Source organism: Marmota marmota, unplaced genomic scaffold (assembly GCF_001458135.2).
Source record: "Marmota marmota marmota unplaced genomic scaffold, marMar, whole genome shotgun sequence".
NCBI lineage: Eukaryota > Metazoa > Chordata > Mammalia > Rodentia > Sciuridae > Marmota > Marmota marmota.
In genome coordinates this window covers 16,698,006-16,712,514 of record NW_025999842.1, presented here as the reverse complement: position 1 = coordinate 16,712,514, position 14,509 = coordinate 16,698,006, and the positions used below count along the sequence as shown (strand labels likewise).

General features: G+C 31.8%; 1 protein-coding gene across 6 annotated transcripts in view; it reads right to left on the bottom strand.

Annotated features, from left to right (window-relative positions):
* Positions 1 to 14,509, bottom strand: part of Fut9 (fucosyltransferase 9) — a 174,126-nt gene that overhangs the window by 68,014 nt on the left and 91,603 nt on the right. Inside the window, exon 3 of one of the 6 annotated variants that reach the window (XM_048810868.1) lies at positions 14,254 to 14,355. The exons of the other annotated variants lie outside the window; for them this stretch is intronic. The gene's annotated coding sequence lies outside the window, so the exon portion shown is untranslated. The remainder of the gene's footprint in view (positions 1 to 14,253; positions 14,356 to 14,509) is intronic. 6 annotated transcript variants of the gene reach the window in all.

Below are 14,509 nucleotides of genomic sequence, written 5' to 3'. Positions count from 1 at the left end.
ACAAGATTGGGAAGTTATACTCCATGTATGTGTAATATGTCAAAGTACATTCTACTGTCATGCATAACTAAAAAGAACAAATAAAAAATTTTAAAATAGACTGGAGCATTTTAATTGAATTCAGCATCTTTTCCATTTTCCTACGTCCTGTTCCATCTCAAAATTTACTAGTTTTTAAAAGAATTTTATAGTTTCTTAGGCAAGTTTATGAGTAAAATTTCCAAGTGTGTACACTGTTGGTCTCACGCCTCGAATTAACATTAAAATACCCTTTCACATATACATACATTGTTTAGGTGTATTTGGACAAATTAATTCTTATAGAGAGCTGATATGTGAAGTGGAGGAGGAATAAGATTTGACAAGGGAGAGGTATATTCATCAGACAGGAAGAGTGAAGTTGTAAGTTAAAGTCAAGAAAAATAGCTAGGTCATAGCCAGCAAAATCCAAGATGACACCCAGAATCTAGAGAAGCAGTGGTACATCAGTGGGTCAATGATCCTAACAAGGACTATACTGTCACTCTTAAATTCTCCTATGTCCTTCAGTTCCTGGGTTCTCAGCTTGTTACACAAGCCTTGAGTTCTCTTTGAAAACTTGGAGTGAGCTTACTCTCCATGCTTCCTCTCCATCATCCCAGCCCACTACACAAAATGCAAGCTTCTAATCTACCATCTCCTTTCCTTCACCCTCACACTGAACTGTTGTTCTGTCTTCACTTCTGAGAGCAAATCCCTGCTTCTCTGCTCCTGCAATGCTCTGCTTTCTTAATTTCCTGGTTCTTTCCTGAAGCTCCTCATTCTCTATCACCCCCTGTCTCAGAGTCTTTTTTTTATTATATCTTTTATGACTTATGTTCCACCATTGGGTAAAAGCATCCATATCTCTGATACTCTTATTTCTTTTCTCTTCTTGCCTCCTGTTTATTCTCAATAATCCCTGATTCTTTGGCATCTGACTCTCAGCTTTTCTCTTTAAATTAATCGTGACCTAATTAAAGGACAATCATAAAGTTCATATAACATTCTGATATCATGGTCACTCTGTTGCTTTACCATACCAACTCTAATAACTGTCCCTCAATGATCATCCTCATGACCACACACTATAAACCGTGGCTCTATTTCTGAATTTTATACTTAAATATGCTACAGCTTTTTATACCATAACCTTTTACACAACTTACTTAGATGGAGTATGGTATTGAATTTACTTGAGCTATAAAACTTCTAATTCCTTTATCATCCTTTTTCTACCTGTTCTATTCTCTTACTTAGGTAAATGCTTCACTGGAACCCTCAGCTCCTTACAACTTGACCTGGATCAGTCCAACACTTTCCTCATTTCTTATCCTCAGACTCCTGATCACTTACAGAGAAAATCATATGAACAAATGGCATAGTGTTGATAAAAATGCACTGTCCCAACTTACTCGGTCTTCTACAGCCTGGTAAGCCTTAATTATCTTCTCATCTAAATGTACATTGATACTTTATCATCCTTGATTGTACTACATGAAAACAGCTTCTGTATTTTATCCTGTTTCTGACCCTTGCTTTTATGTGTCTGATCTTAGTGAGTTGTCCTAACATCCACTTATTACCTAAACCATAAATTTAATTCGTTGTTGAATTCTAATCCCCTGATATCCTGCCAATGTTCGAATCCTGACATTCCTTTCTAATACACTGTCTACTTAATTACAACCACATTTGCTCAGGTTTTTATTTTGTTCTAATTATGGGTAAATTTCCCTAGATATGTCTTTAATCTACCCTTTGTATTGCTACCACTGTGGTCATTCTATAAGAAGTTTGGATAAGTTTCAATTTTTTCAACAAGGCATAGCAGATCCTTTATACCTTGGATGCTGTTTGCTTCTTCAGACTTTCTCCTACTGCTCTCAAAATATTTTTGGCAGACATTCTTTCTATAGGACTACCAGAGCCTTTCATATGTTAAAGAAATAAAGCTTAGAGGAGACACTGATAGGTACCATTTCTAAAATTTATGTGATCAAGAAATGCTTTTACTTTCTCAATACAAGTATTGATAAAAATTTGTTAGGACTAGTACCATTCTAATATTTGGGAAAATGATAAAATAACATTTGGATTCAATTTTTATCATTAAGAGGAATACTATAAAAGTAATCATAAATATGCTCTTTAGAAGAAACTGAATAAAAAGGACAATTTCCATACTGTGTTATGTGTAAACTGTCACAAATATTATGCCTTTGAAATAATTTTTAGAAATCTCATGAATGTGAATCAAAAATGAAAATAAACCTATATATTTCTAAACTTAAATAAGATTGCACATTCTATAAAAACTTATTTTTATTACATATAAAATGATGTCTTATTATAATTCTAAGATCAATATAGGACAGTAAACAAATTTCTTTCACCATTCAAGTATAACTCCACTTCTGTCAAGATTTTAGGTACGTGATGCATGACATGCTTTAGACATTTGAACATTGTAATGGAAGGATATAAATAAACTTAGCAGCAAAAGTAGCCAATTAAGGCAGAAAAAACTCTCATGTGATGCTCATGAATAGACACTGATCAACTTTTTAAAAAAATCATGGATATGAATTTGAGGTTTGCATTATATGCATTGAGAGCAATAAATAAATAGTTGATGGAGTTTTTTTTTTCAAAAGTGTGACCTCTGCCCTACTAGTACTGTTTGAAATTTTACCTAAAGCTGCAAACCAAGGTTTTTTTTTTCCTAATAGAGAATTTCTAGTTACAAAGATATAATTTGAATGCAGAAAGGATGGGTTTTCCTGATTACGCAAATTCATTTGTAGTTAAAAATGTCTGTTGGTTATAGTGACAAATGATCTAACAGAAAGGAGTAAAAGAATGTCATTCTAGTGAAGTCAGCTCACTCTTAGCTGCTACCTTCACAGCCTCTGAATTACTGACAGGTCATATAACTATATAATTTCAGACTTATTTTTGTGGTCTCAACTTTGCTGCTAACCCTCTGTACTAACAGTTTTTGCTTTCTGTGGCCGTTTCTCTCCTCCTCCTCTTCCTCCTCCTCCTCCTCCTCTTCCTCCTCTTCCTCCTCTTCCTTCTCCTCTTCCTTTACCTAAAGAAGTATCATTTTAAATTTCACTTTCTTTATAAAGTGTTAAAAAAAAGAACACATAGGTGTTTTTACTTAGTTACTCAAGAATATCCCATTACATATCTTTCTTTGGAAAAGTCCTGATTTTTCTTTGTCAGCATTCAGATCTATTTTTGTGATGCAACAAAGGGGAAAAAAAAAGAAATTCATAAAGAAAGAGTAAAGGATAAAAATCAAACAAAACTTGCCCTCCACCTTCACTAAGATTATTCTGGATCATTTTTATAAAGACCTTTACCTTTTAGACTACAAAGTCATTTTGCCCAAAGATAGAGCAAAATCAAAATCTGTATTGGAAAACCATTGCTTCCCTATATTTTTAAAATCTAGAATGGACATGCCTATTCACCATTTACTTCTGTGCCTTTTAATAACTGATATTGAAAGAGGTAATAAGAATGTAAGCAAATATGTAGAATAGTCATCAAAGGAATAAACTCAGAATAGCCCAACACTTCAACAGATGAGCAGTTGAAGCAAAAAAGTTTTCCTTATTTTCATCAATGGATGACTCCATAGGATTGCAGCCTCAGTTATTCCCATGTATATCATTGTAAAATAAATTATTATTTTCAGAATAGTATGTTATATTTACAAGTATAGATTAAGATTTACAAAAAGTTGCAAAGAGAACTCACAAAGTTTTTGTGTATTCCAAACTCAGTTTCCCCTATTTGTAACAACTTACATTATTATGGTCCATTTATCCAAGGTAATAAACTAATATTAATACATTATTATTCACTAAGCTATGTACCTTATTCGCATTTTCTTAGCTTTTACTTAATGTCTTTTTCCTGGTCCATGAGCCTATCCAGGATGTTACATTTAGTCATATCTCCTTGGGCTTCTCTTTTCTGGTAGTTTCTTAGCCATTTTGTTTTCAGTGATCTAGAGATTATTGAAGATTACTAGTCAGATAATTTGTACAATATTCCTCAATGTGGATCACTGGATTTCTGTTTTTCTGGTCAGGCTGAGGTCAGGAGGAGAAAGACCAAATAGTTATGTAAGGTGCCATTTGCATCACACCGTACCAAGGGCATGCTCTCAACAGGCCTTTATCGTCTGGCAGAAGTGTTTATTAGGTTTCTCCACTGTAAATTTCCTCTTTTTCTGCATGCTTACATGGTGCTGTTTGGGAGGAGATCATTATGTGTAGCTCACATTTGAAGAATTGCAAGTTGTGCTCCTTTCCCTTGAGAGAGGAGTATGTACATAAATTATTCCAGATTCTTCTGTGTGGAACATTTTCCCTTTCTATTCTATTTATTCATTTGATCATCTGTTCATAGAAGTATGCACTTATGAATTCATTTTATACATTAGATTATAAAATAATTGTACAGTGTTTTTTGATCAAATTATTACTCTATTTTATGTTACTTAAAATTGGTCAATGGAAAGTTTTTTACTCCTCCCTTTTGTAATAGGCTCCTCCTCCTCCTTCTTCTTTTTTTGCTATTACCTTGCTTTTTGACAAAAGAGATCCACCATGCTTCCTTAGAATCAACCATTTCTCCAAAGACCCCTGTTCCCTTTTATTGAAGAAGCATGTTAAAATTCTTTTGTATTTTGAATGAAAAGATATTGCTTGGATGTTGACAAATGAAAAGGATTCTGTATCCATTTTGTTAATGAATACAACTGACTAAGAATAGGTTCCGCCATAGTTTTGTTAACTAACATGGAATGCCCAAAAGTCATCGTACCCTCTCAAATAAAAGCATCTGTGAAAAGGTGGGTTTTTACATGAGAGGAAAATAAAGGCTTTAAGTCTTTCAGGAAAAAAAGTTCTGTCTCATGGTTTCCTTGACTTACAGAACCTCATAACATGCACTGAATTAATAAGTTCTTAAAAATATTTGCTGATTGATGTCAGATGATCATGTATCTAAATTTTGACTTCATGCATATAGGTCACAAGAAAAAGTAAATGTCAAAGATTTATATACTCTGTCTTAAAGTTTTCATTTTCCTATGTCCTATTCTATTTTTTTAGGATGTAATCTGTGTGCTATAAAGATCAAGTCTGTTTTATAAGTAATATTAAAAGTTTATATTCATGTGACATTAAAAGTAATATTAAATTGATTATTTGTGAAATGTGTTTGAGAATGACTTTTGGTTTGAGAGTAACATTAGAAATATTTCTTTTCTTCTATTATTTTAAATCATCCAATGCCTCTCCTCTTTCACACAAAGAACATTGCCACATTTAAGTGATTCTCTGCAGTTCTTTGGAATAAAATTTGTTGTTTATCACAGAAAACATCAGGATAACATACATGTGCTGTGGAAATATATTCCTAACATGACATCAATATTTTAGCATCTGCAGATCACTTAATGAATACTCCCTATTTAAAGGGACTGCCAATTTTAGATACATAAAAATGTTTATCACGATTAAAGTATAGTAAACATAACAAAATTATTTTATAATTTCAGGGAAGATGATGTTTTTAATTGACTCAGGATAAACATGTTAAATGGGTTTCATTTCTTAGTAAAATTAAATCTAAGGTTTCAATTATATCTATTAAGATTTGCAGCAAACATTCATAGGCTCTGATAGATAGTTTTGATTACTGAGATATTTCTCACTGAATCAATCTTCTGGTTTTCATCAAATACTAAGCCAACATACCATGATCAATGCTAAAGGGTAAAGTGATTTAACCCACTCAACTCTTAGGAAGTCAAGGTAAGTGACTTCCTAACTTTCTCCTGGGTGATATTTCACTCAGACAAAACATTGTCTCGTGATCTAATGCAGCATATGGGTGCTATTTTTAAATAAGTCTGTAATCAGTATATTTTGTGGGCAAGTAGGAGATAAAGAAAATCATCAACTATCAGAAAAAGTCAATCTATAAATGATCATTTTTTTTCTTTCAGTTTTGTTAAAGGATCCATTATCTTCATTTCAGACAAGTCATTTTTCTAGCAATGAGTAGCTGGTTCAAATTAGGCTAGACCCAGAATATGGAACTGAGATATGCTATTTAAGGCTCACTTGAAATCATATAGATGACTTTATTGGCCTTAGGAAGACATGTTTGTTTTCTGCTTCCTCAAATCAAAATTGCTTTTCCTTATTTTCCTTTCAAAATTGTGGTAGGGGGATTTAAGTTTTAAGACCTACCCTCTTAAGGCTTTAAGTATGCAATGCAGTATTGTTAACTATAGGCATAATGTCATACAGCAGAAATATAGAACTCATTCATCCTGTCTAATTGAAATTTTATACCTATTAGACATCAATTTCTCATTTTTCTCTTCACCTATACTTTTACTTTCAACCACCAGCATGCTGTAGAAAAGCAGTTTTTTGCTGTGTACTTTCTTACACATAACACTGAGTTCTATAATCTTTTTATATGCCCATGGTCATTATATCTTTTGATATTGAATCATGGTACAAATTAATTAGATTGGCTGGCAACTAGTCTCAATAGCACACACTCTAGGCATTGGCATTCATTTGCAACCTATGACTTTCCCGTATTAATACCCATCCTTGGGTACAACAACTAATGTGCACTAATTTCTAATGCCAACAGAACATTGTTTGAAGCTACTATATTTTTCAAAAAAATAATAAGCGTCAACTAAAGAAATATCTCTATGCATAAAATTTCAGTGAATCAATCCATATATATATATATATACACACACACACACACACACACACACACACAAACTCCATCCCTCCATATGCTTATGCCTGGTCATAATATACAGCACTTTTGTGGTGTTGTAGGGAAAAATATCAGCCAGAATACTTAAACGATATTGTCTTTTCTACTTTATCTGCCATTCATATTATGCAATGTTCAATAAAGTGATTTGATAAAAATGTTGTGCCAATAACTTATTCTGATTTCTTTTCATGCAGTGTATTAGTCCTTAACTTTGCAGCAGAGGGTCTCAGCAAAAGAGTGAGTTGTACTTCTTGAAAATATTATGAAATTTGAATATGTCAAGCAGTTAATTGACAAGTTTACATAATAGGCAATGCACTGAGGATCAGGGAAAAATTAATTGCGATTGGTCTTATAAATTAATTTAAATGTTCTGGAAACAAATTAGTAAATACTAATAAAAAATTAAGATGTGTATACCTTAGGAAACAGGTAATATGCATGGCTTTTGGAATCAATTGATCCTGGTTATAATTTCAGCTTTCAGTACATTTTGACAAATCATTCAATATTATTAACCTTTAATTATTCTATATGCTTAAAGGGAGTTAATGCTGGTACCAATTTCATGGAATTATTATAATAATAACAAGAAAAATGATGTATATAAAATAATCTTAACACCATAACTGTTAAATCAGTTGCATCTAAGAATTTGTAACTACTTTGGGGAACTAGAAAAGGAGATATATATTCTAATAAAATATTTGGAGAAAGAGGCAGCGAGTTTTGCATACAGAAGCATTGTTTGCAATCCCTAAGTATTAGATATTAGGTAAATTTTCAAATTATTAATTGACTAAAAATTATAGTCCAAACAAAGCATGGAATATGATAGAACTGTTAAAACATTAACTTACACATGTCAACATAGACAACATTCAAGACATATTAACAGGACCAAGGAAATTAACAAAGCTGTAAGATGTCATTTCCTTTTTTAAAAAAAGATATTAGTTTTATATATGAAAAGAATAAACCTTTAAAACCTATACCCCAAAATACTGACTTTGTTATTTTTATCATTTGGTATTATCTACATTTTCATAATAAGCATGTATTAATTTTATAATTATAAATATTCTGTATTTAAAAATGTATTGCCTAACTGTTCATATCTTTCTTCTTTATTTTTCCCTTTTAAATTCACTTCCAACCTTGTATATCTGATAATCTTGTCAAAGTCCTGTTTTTGGGGAATCTGTACAGAAGTATGAGAAAAAAAAAATACTTACACACATTTGTTTGAAATCATGTTTTAAAGTGACACTCGCTTCAACTCAATATTCTATAGCAAAATATTAAGCAAAGTAAAACTATGTCTATACAATAGCCAAAAAACCATAGGACCTTTCAAATAAATAATATCTCTTTGATAATAAAAAAAGCAAAATTTATTTATTTATTTATTTATTTTTTACTTGAGAGACTACTGGTTTTGAAAATAACTTCTTCAAGCTATAAACCGGACAAATATAAAAAGCCAGAAAGCCAGACACAATGGAACAACAACAACAAAAAAAAATGTAGGTTGTGTGGGTTAATGACTAGTTTGTAATCCCATCAGTAGGGATGTTGAGATAATTGCTAACGGTTACTGAAAAATTATTATTGTGAGGAATGACGTCCAATGGGTGAATTATACACCTTAATGGTGTTAACTCCCAGAAAGATAGGTTAGTTTTGTCTTTTGTTTTGTAGGTGAGGATGTACAGCATTGTGTGGTAATTAACTTTGCCCAGGGTCCTCAACCAGCAATTTATAGAGCTAGGGTCTGAACCCAGCACTTATTAACTGATGTTTAATTTTTTTTGTATTGTATTGAGTAGCAACAATAGCAACAACCCATCATGTTTGATATAATTTGGGGGCTGTTTCCCTTTTCCACATTTGACTGCATTTTTCTGCCCCACACCTATGGGCTCTCAGTTATATAAATAAATCACCACAGAAGTGCAAAGGATTCTCTTTATATATGGAAGAATTTCTTAGCAGTTCTATCTTTAGTACTATTTTTTTTTCTTTTTTGGTAATGTCATTTAAAATATTTGACTATGACCTACAGAAAGAAATATATTTCATGTCATTACCTAGTAAACACACACATATACATGCATATCTTCCCTAAATATACAAGAATCTTAATAAATCCAGACAGAATAACATTTTTTTTTAAATTTGCCTAGAATTTTAGAAGTCTGGAATTTTTGCTCAGGGCAATTATGTTTCATAAAAAATTTAATGAAGCTTATGGGAATTGATCTGTGCTTTTTATATTTTAGCATAAATTTGATTAAAGTGTCTCAAGACACATTATAAAATATTTTTTCATATAAAAATTAGCGTGTCCAAATCATCCAGACATCAAAACAAAATAAAGTTGAGTGGTAAATGGCTTGCAAAATGTATCTAGCCCAGTGTTGATAAGTCCCTAAACTGCCTCTCCTTTACAACCAGTGAAAGGACAAATTTCAGCTCTATTGTGAAGAAAAGTATTGAAGATATTCATCCACATTACCATATTACCACATTTCCATGGCCTGATTCACTCTTCAGTATTATCCAAATTACTGTTCTGTCATGGAATGCACACTTACCACTAAACTGTAAAGGGCAGCTGCAACAGAGACGGAAGGGTTCCTTTTGCAGGGAGAAGAACTGATGTTTTGCTAATTTTCAGCTCATAAAAGCTTGTCAGGAAAGGAAAGGCAGAAGTATAAGTCTTTGCATCTTTTGTTTTTTTGTTCAGTTTTCCCAAAATGATGTTGAATATTTTTTTTTCAAAAAGATGGAAAGAATTCCTATAATAAATGAAATATGGGCATCTATAAAATATTTAACATATAACATAAAAGGTCCTTCATATCTGTCCTAAAATCAAATGATATAAATGTTAGGATGTGAAAACACCATGTACTATGGGAAACATTGGGATTTTGTAGGGAGGCTGCAGGGAAATGAAATTGATAGATGGCTCCATTCACCTCCACTACCTTTTCAGATGAAGATTTGGGCAAATCTCTAATTCTCTGATACTTATGTGAGAAATGAAGGGTATTATTATACTCTCTTCATAGAATTGTGGTAATAGTAAAAAAAAAAAAAAAAAAAAAAAAACTCTNAAAGAAAGAAAGAAAGAAAGAAAGAGAAGAAGAAAGAAAGAAAGAAAGAAAGAAAGAAAGAAAGAAAGAAAGAAAGAAAGAAAGAAAGAAAGAAAGAAAGAAAGAAAGAAAGAAAGAAAAGAGAAAGAAAAAAAGAAAAGCAATAGATTATTTTTGTAAAATTTATGCAGAAAAAAAAATTCTTTTGTTTGTATGTAGGCGGCAGGCATGTTAGAAGAACAAAGGGACATAAGTAAGTGAGAAGTAAATATTTCAGAAACTGAATGACACTCCAATAAATACATAAATAAATAAATAAATAAATAAATAAATAAATAAATAAATAATTCAAAATTTTTGACTATGGAGGAGAAAAATCAGGAGTATGAGAGCCTGAAAAGTATTTTGGAACTAGTAGAAACAACCTTCTCGGAGGAGATTGTAAGCCATGCTAGAATAAAATACAATCAAGAGCACAATTTATATCAGAGAAAGACAGATGATGAAAAAACAGAAGAAAAACAAACAAAAACCAAAGATTAATGAATACTCTAGATGAGTATAAATTTAGAGAAAATCAGGCTTATGAACTAAATTTTTAATAAAATAATAATCCAAAAAATAATCCAAAAAATCCAAAAAATGCATTTTTTACATGTATTAAAATTTTTATTATTGGGTTTTGGAGATAAAATTCATTTAGTAAAATACCTAAGTGTTTCTTTCTCTGTAGAATTTTTTAAGCTACTGAGGTAAAAAAAAAAGTATTCTGGGGAACATATTTCTAGGGTCAACAAGCTAGAATAGGCTCTTCTGCAAGCATTTTCTTAGACATATCAGTGTAAATCCATGCGGAGAAACAATCAGTAATTTGTAATAAAATACTGGCTCTATAACATGCCATCATAAAGCCAGCATGGATCCATTTTTTACAATATGATTGCACTCTAATGTCCCAAAACAGTATTGTTCAAGGGTAAATTTGAATAAATACTGAACAGGCAAGCAGAGATATCTATCTATAGCCATTAATCATAGATGATATGAATATGGATATAAATATAGATATGAAGATAGATAAAACTATCTCAGTTTAAAAGTAAAAAACAAGGTGGTGATAGTTCATAAAGACTATTATGAAAAATAGGATGTGGCACTGCCTACCAACTCTCATATTAGGTTGAAAGACCCAGAATTTACTATTGATAAATCAGGGAGATGACATAAGCTACCATTTCAGGCTATGTCAGAGACATTCCCTCTAATCCTGGGACCACACATCTTAGAAAATATCTGTGGTGCTACTTCCCAGGACATAGGCTTGGGAGTCTTGCTTTGAATCTGCAGTTCTAATGGCAAGTTCATTCCATATGCACTATGGCTGTCATCTGAAATCTACAAGAACCACAATGAAGAAAGCCTGCCCAGGCCCTCCCTATGCTGTTGCCCACAGCTACCACAATGCACAGTCTCGTCTCATTCCCACTTTATACCAATTACACATTAATCTACATCTAATCATCATCTTTTCTAGAGTCAAACAATCTTTTCAGACCTCACTGTTTCTGTCAGTGGTACTGTTTGCTTGTAATGGTATGAAATTTTCAAATTTAGTATGTTCTTATATTATCATTTTTAAAAAGTCAAAAATAAAGCTTTACAAATTAATCAAAAATAAAGCTTTACAAAATATTTTAAGAATACTCTACGTCTACATCTTTCCATTCTCAGTCCCCAGAGGAAAATGGCATTAATTTTAGCATCAGTCCTTTCTGACACTTATTCTTTTTTTTTTTTTTTTGGTACTTCTAACAAAAAATCAGATACAATTACATATCCTGATTTATAACTTGCTGGATCATAAAGTATGCTGTGAGGACAATTTTTTAAATGCTGCTAAATTATTGGGTTCAATTTTGGAATTCTCTTACTCATATTCTAATCTTCCCATTGATCAAGGCATATGGAAATTTCTTTGTAATATCATCCTGCCATTTATTCCTATCCTGACATTCCCCTGGCTACATTTGTTAGGTCTTATTAAGACCCTAATGTGCTTAGAGACTGCTTCTAGTGTCCTATTTTTGTTTGTTTATTTGTTTTGTTTTCTTTTTTTGTGTGTAAGTGATGCAGCCACATCAATGTTAACAGCAACTCAATTCACAATAACTGAACTATGGAACCAACCTGCATGCCCTTCAACAGATTAATGGATAAAGAAGATGTGATACACATAGACAAACAGAATATTACTCAGCTTTAAAGAAGAATGAAATTATGGCATTTGCAAGAAAATGGATGGAGCTGGAGAATATCATGCTAAGTGAAATAAGCCAAACTCCAAAAACCAAAGCCCGAATGTTTTCTCTGATAAGCAGATGCTAATCCATAATGGGGGTGGGTGGGGAAGAATGAAGGAATTTTGGATTGTGCAGAGGGTGTGGGAATGGGAAGGACAGTGGAATGAGATGAACATTACTACCCTACATACATGTATGATTACAATACTGGTGTGACTCCACACCATGTACAGCCAGAGGAAGGAGTATTTGTGCTCCATTTGTGTACAATGTGTCAAAATGCATTCTATTGTCATGTACAACTAATTAGAACAAATTAAAAAAATTAAGGATGTATTAACAAAACCAAAATATACATTTTTAAAAAAATGTTTAATAGTGAAGAAGAAATAAGTTTTCCTTAACAGCTAACTTTAGAATGTACTTAGTATTCTTAAAAGTATATTAAAATGTACTTTTAAAGTTTTACATCTCTTTTCCATGGGTTCTAACTCTTCATGTTTATTTTAGTGTTTGATACTGATACACTATTTCTTATCAGAAGAAGACTGCATTAATAACCAACTTCTAGTTATTTCCTAGTCTTCCTTACAAAGATTCTTTCTTGACATTCTTTTTTATTTTGTCTAAGAAATTTTTTATCATATGGTTATTTCAAAAATAGCTAAAGAATAAAATGTTCCTACACTCCTAGGAAACAACTGATTTTTCAGTAGCTGTGATGGCAAGTCGTCTCTAGATGTAGTTTTAAAACTGTTTTCTCAAACAATGACATTTCTAGAAACCAGCAGAATGGCTTTTACATACATTTGAAGAATTAATGGCAATGTACCACAGTGAAGAAATATTTGCAAGTCAACCTATTGGTAAAACCCCTAACTTTCAAAAGTCAGTTGGTCAGAAAAAGACTTGATCCAAAGAACACACATCTGAAAGTTAATTAATCACTGATATTGTCATTTGAGAAACCATGACTCTGCAGATAGCATCAATAGACTTATTTTTCTCAAAGTCCACCAATCATTGAATCCTACTCTTCCTCCAACCCTTGTAAAATACTAGCAGTCATCTCTTTGATAATCTGTGGCTGAACAGTATATTTCAACATTCCCTACATAAGCAACAAACTCAACTTTGCTCCTTTTTGCTTAAGAAATTGAGGGAGCTAAATACTCTGGAAGTTAACAATTTGTTCACAATCTTGGAAAGAATATAGTTATATTCTTTGCCTCTTATATATGCTTTAGTTTTATCTTTATTTTTTATTTGATGAAAGAAAAGTTTAGAAAGTTTATGACCAGTTCCTTAGCTATAAACCTAGTAGGTTGAATATCTAGAAACTTAACTCCTAATCCCTAAGTGAGCTCCTGAGTCCTAATTCCTCTGGAAAATGAAATGATCCCCAAAAAGTACAAATATATTTGATAAATATCTAAACTGACATTCTATTTCTATATGTGGACACTTAGAGATACTCAAATATTCACCATAAGAAAAACTAAGCAAAAAGTCATCATAAAGACACCTAAAATATAATAAATAGGTGAACATGTTTATGTGGCAGTGAGTACAAAATCAAAACACACACTTAAATCACATATATTTATATATACAACATAGATTAGAAATAAAAGGTAACATGGGCAAATGACTATGAAAATTTCTGGAGAATAACCATTCTGGGAGGGGTTTCATGATATCAGCTTAAAGTCATAAATTTTAAAATAGCATTCTACTGGGTTTAGAGTATAAAACAATATGAATCAAAAATAAGTGATAGGTCATGAAATGTGAAAGGGAAGATTAATTTTTAATAATGAGTTCAGAATAAAAAATAAATTAAAATAAAGATAGTAGAAATAATTGAAATTAAAATTCAAAAACATGTAGAATGATTTATCAGGATGACCAGAAAATCCACTGAGATAATATGCATGGTTTCAAATAAAATTTGAGGGTATTTTTATCAGTCTCCATTTATTCTAAGTACTTACCAATATAAATATTCACTCCACAGTGTTTTTCCTAAGAGGACTGGTTTACTGTGAAGTGTTTTCTTTGCTCTCTGTAGTATAGCTACAGAGCAATCACATTCTCTAAAAATAAAAATTTAAGACCAATTTGAGAACAATCAACTGAGGTTTTCTAGACATTTTTTCAGCTAATTCTTTCCCTGGAGCATGTAATTTAAAGTACAGACATTGAGCTTCTTGTATCTGCTTATTCAAAATAAGAGTACACCATTAAAAA